This window comes from Hipposideros armiger, unplaced genomic scaffold (genome assembly GCF_001890085.2).
Source record: "Hipposideros armiger isolate ML-2016 unplaced genomic scaffold, ASM189008v1 scaffold_132, whole genome shotgun sequence".
Lineage (NCBI taxonomy): Eukaryota > Metazoa > Chordata > Mammalia > Chiroptera > Hipposideridae > Hipposideros > Hipposideros armiger.
The window spans coordinates 3,931,820-3,936,718 of record NW_017731482.1 but is presented as its reverse complement, the minus strand read 5'-3'; the positions used below and the strand labels follow the sequence as shown (position 1 = coordinate 3,936,718).

Genomic DNA, 4,899 nt, shown 5'->3' with positions numbered 1-4,899 from the left:
GGAAAGCAGGGGCAAAAGCAAGCCAGAGACAGCACTGGTTTGGGAGCAGGATCCTGAATGTCATCCCCAAAGCCCCCAGGCCTCTTGCAACCACTGTGTCCAGCCCCCACCTTGTCAACTTCTCCCAGACCCGCTCCACCCCCAGTGGTGGCCCCATCTGAGAGGGGGCTCCCCCACCCACCATTCCCCAAGCTGGGACCCTATGCAGCCCCTTAGGACTTCCCATTCACCCCCACCTCTGCTCTGGGAACCCCTATCAGAATCCTCTCCAATGGGGAGCTGGGGAGGGGAGAAGAGGGGAGAAAGAGGAAGAGGGCCCTCCATGCTCTGGCCTCCTCCTCACTGCCCTCTGTAGCAACCCACCCACTACAACAGCCAAAGATGACCCTTCTCAGATGCACATCTGACTATTTAATGCCCCTGCGCACAGGCTATCACCCTGTTTCTCACCTCCAGGCCTTTACCCATCCATTCCCTGGGCCTGCAGTGCCCTGCCCTTTCTTTTCTGCTTGGTGAACTTTTCATCCTTGGAGACCCAGCACCCACGTATCTGCAGTGAAATCTCCTCCAGATCCCAGGCAGGTACTGGCCCCAACCTTGGCTCCCAGCAAGGTGTGTAACCCTAGGCAAGGGTTTATCTGTTGACCCATCCACCTCACCAGTCAGTAGAGCGGTTCCTCAGGGCGTGACCTCACCTAAGCACCTCTTTGTCCTGGCACCCCAGCTCTGGCCTGACTTGAAGCAGCTGCAGCTGGGCCCACCCTACCCTGCCCAGTCCCTCAGCCAGGCCCTCCTATCACTGCCCCAAGACCAGGCCCAAAGACCCTGGGGTGTGTCAATCCTTGCAGCTGAACACAATGGTTCCCCCAGGAGGCCTCCCACTCAAAGCTAGGCTGTAACCCACCCTCAAACCCTTGTCTTACAGGAAATCTGCTCAGATTTCTCCCTTCCTAATATCCTTGGAGGAGTGGCCCTCAGCATGTCTCTCTCCACTGCAGGTGCAGGGAGAAGATTCTGGCTTGAGAGCCAGGCTGACCCAGGTTCAAATTCTGGCTCGGCACCAGGTTCAAATTCTGGCTCGGCAGCCCTGAGAGTAGCTCACTTCACCCATCTGTGGCCACTCTCCTCACCCCTGTGGGGTCTGGGGGAGACTCTCACCACAGGAAATGAAGCCTGGAGAGAACTTGGCACCTGTTAATGATCTTCTGCCCTACTTCACCTTTGGACCCCAGGCGGGTCGCCCCAGACCCCCAACCCTGAAGGGCGGAGGCAGGATCACAGAAGCCCAAGATCCACTCTCTCCCAGATCTCCCCATTCCCTCCCCCGCCCCTCAAACCACACCCAAGCCCAGTAGCNGAGTGATTCACTCGGACGGGGCAGGAGAGGCTGCATGGAGGAGGTGGTATCTAAGCAGGATCTCCAAGGGTATACTGTGATTTCAAGAGACGGAAGTAGAAGGTTTGGAGGAAGACAGAACATTCTAGGAGGAAGAAACCATTTCAGCACAGCTGGCCGGCAGGGTACAGGGGAGAGGGAAGAAGGAAGAAGTGGCTACCACAGAAACACTGCCACAGCTGGGTTACAGCAGCCCTGAAAGCCAGGCTAAGACTCAGGAGTGTGCGGGGGTGTGAGCGGGACGACTGGACAATTCACAAGAAGGTGGGCTAGAGAGGAGGCCAGGACGCAGGCAGTGAGACGGGGCTGTAGAAATGGCCCCTGACAGAGAAGCAGGGCCCCAAATGGCCTGGTCTTGGTCGTGGGGTGGTAACAGAGACCCACACTGGGCCGGGTGTGCAGCATGTAAGCCAGGGGTTCTCTGGGGGGTGGCTGGGGGTTCTTCCTTGGAGGCCAGAGGAGACTCACCATCTCCTAGGATGGCAACCACGTTTCCGGGCAAGTGGTGTGCTGGTAGCACTTCCAGGCTCTGGGCACTGCTCTGCACCACGTCATGTTCCTGCTCATGGCAGCCTTGAAAGCCAATGCCTCCTCCTCCCCATGCCTAGTCAGAGGACAAGTCAGAGCCTCAGAATGTCCCATCAACATCCTCACCTTCAGATGGGGACACTGAGGCTCAGGGAGGGGCAAAACAGATTTCTCATCTGTAAAATGAATGTCTTTTCCAGTTTATCTGTCCAACCTATCCCCACGCCTTGCTCCCCTCACACACCTCTGCATCAGGTAGGACTTAGCCTCAATTGGCCTTGGTATACTTATCTGCAAAATGGGGCTCCCAGCCTGGCTCCAGACCTTATAGGGTGATGGTGGGGATCAAGTGGTCTCCCCTGCATGTCACTGGGTTTACTGCGTGAATGTCTGACATGAGCTGTGCTCCACTCTGAGAAGCCTAACATACTGTCAAGTGCAAGACTGGGTCCGGTCAATGGGGAAACCCAAGGGGACAGGCCAGCACACTCTCTATTCCAAATATCCCTGAGCTCTGGCTACCATGGTCTCAGACTGGGCTCAGAGGCCAGAGGTGCAGCAGGCCGAGGCCCTGCCCACAATGGCTCCCAGGCTGTGGGGAGACAGACACTGCGAATGACCTCATGGAGGAAGCCAGCAGCTGTGGGTGCCCAAGAGGGGGTCCCTGAGGATGGTGCCTGCAGTGACATTGCAGTTGGTTCCTGTGGTGGGCAGAATAATGCTCCCCGCCCCCACCAAAAAATTTCAGCATTCTAATCCCTGGAAACTGTTAACTGTTACCTTATATGGCAAAAGAGACTTTGCAGATGTCATTAAGGATTTTGAGATAGGGAGATTATCCTGGATTATCGAGGTAGGCCCTAAATATAATCACAAGTGTCCTTACAAGAAGGAGGCAAAGGAAGATTTGACTCCACAGAATAAAAAGGCAATGTTATGCTGAAAGTAGAGATGGAGGTGATGAGGTCACAGGAATGCCCGCAGCCGCCAGAAGCTGGGAGCGACAAGGAACAGATTCTCCCCTGGAACCTCCAGAAGTAGCCAGTCTCCCCACACCCTGATTTTAGCCCCATAAGATGCATTTTAGACTGGCAACCTCCAAAACTGTAAGAGAATAAATGTGTGTTGTTTCAAGCCACTTCGTTCACGTTAATTTGTCACAGCAGCAATAGAGAACTACTATTGTTTGTAAAGAACAGTGTGGGCGGGTATGTGGCCTCACTCCTCTCTCCTGCTCAAGGAAACGAGTGAGGGTGAAGTTACACCTTGAATTGCTCCAATGTAAAACAGTCACCCAAACTTCAGTGTCTCAGTTACTATTATTAGTAACCAACCAGTTGGGTCCCATCTCACCTGACTGGCAGAAGTGACACGGTGAGGGGGAGGGTAGGTAACAGGGGAGGAGCTGGCTGGGCAGGGACAGGCAGAGCAGGCCAGCAGTCTCTCTGCGTTTCACCCCCCAGACCTCAAGATCCTGTGGCCGTCACCGGACACACCCTGACAGTGATGGTCAGCTGGATACCAATGTGTGGGCTTCGTCTGCTCTGGCTACCAGCCCCTTCTCCCACAACTGTCAACATGCCCCATTGTGGCAGAAAATCACAGCCTACACCCACAGCCCACCACAGCCTCAGCCACCGGCACCCTCACACACGTAGCCTCAGGAAAGCTGGGGCCCCTCGGAAAACAGCCCTGAACAATGAGAATGAGGAGCAGTAACTCCGGTGACTATAGCAAGCAAATGCTCATTCCACAACTTCCTGTGTCCAAGCCTGAAGCTGGCTAGCATCCTAGAACATCCTGGATTAGAACCCCAAAGGGACCTGGCCCATTTTGCCTTTAGTGAGCAAGGCAAGGTAAGGCCTGAGGCCAAAGGGAGGTCAGCAGCTTGGCCTGAACTGAAGCAAGACAAGCCCAGGGCATCACATCAACACAGGGAGGAGAAGCTGCAAGGGGGCGGGGCCACCGCCAACCAAGGAATGTTGCGAGCAGGAAGGACAACGCATGAGCGGAAGAAGAGGTCTCTGGAGGGGCTAGAGCAGTGGAGGACAGGGGCTCTAAAGTCACTCACAACACTTGCGGACATGGGGGCAGTGAAAAGGCAGGGGGCGGACAAAGTGAGACCAGCTATAGACAGGCAGACTTCCATTTCTGCCCAGGCACCAGAGAGCTGGGGAGCTGCATGGGGCTGGAAGGTTTGCAGATCTGCTCTCTGTAGCTGGGGGAGCCCAAGGCCACTGCTGAGCTTTTTGTTATGACATTTAGGGCCTAGGAGCCTTTGGGAGGCCCAGAGACTTGGTAAGGCAAGTCCAGTAAGATCACCCACTCCAGGGGTCTGAGAGGGCCACACCCACTGATACCAAAAGGGGTTTCCACTTCAATGGGAGACCCCGTTTCCTTTCCCCTTTCTTCTCCCAAAGTTGGCCCCTCTTTCCTCTGGGTTGTCCCGCCAGGGAAGAAGGAATTAAGTGATGCTGATTGTTAGTTACTACACGGGCTACCAAACACCATGTACTAGTAAAGCACTTTAGTGACACTATTTAACTTAATCATCATTTCCCAAATCCCTGCATTAGGAAGCATTTATTCCCATTTCACATATGAGGAAACTGAAACTCAAAGGGGAAGCTCCCTGCCTCAAGGTCATGTGCAGAGCCAGTCTCAGTAAGAAAGAAGCTTGGACACAATGACCCTGCAGTAGGAGGTCCCGCAGGTAGGAAGGGTCATACAGAGAGTTTTCCCTGTGCCCACTTGGGGATCCAGGAGGACCTTCTGTTCAGGGACCAGGGCTTCAGGGCTGTCCTGGGAGCCCACGGGGAAAGCAGGGGCAAAAGCAAGCCAGAGACAGCACTGGTTTGGGAGCAGGATCCTGAATGTCATCCCCAAAGCCCCCAGGCCTCTTGCAACCACTGTGTCCAGCCCCCACCTTGTCAACTTCTCCCAGACCCGCTCCACCCCCAGTGGTGGCCCCATCT

The 4,899-nt window shown here is 55.0% G+C and overlaps 1 protein-coding gene across 1 annotated transcript in view; it reads right to left on the bottom strand.

Moving 5' to 3' along the window:
* CAPN5 (calpain 5) overlaps positions 1-2,108 on the bottom strand; it is a 64,566-nt gene extending 62,458 nt beyond the window's left edge. The window contains exon 1 of the mRNA XM_019649426.1: positions 1,865-2,108. The gene's annotated coding sequence lies outside the window, so the exon portion shown is untranslated. The remainder of the gene's footprint in view (positions 1-1,864) is intronic.
* Positions 2,109-4,899: the final 2,791 nt, after the last annotated feature.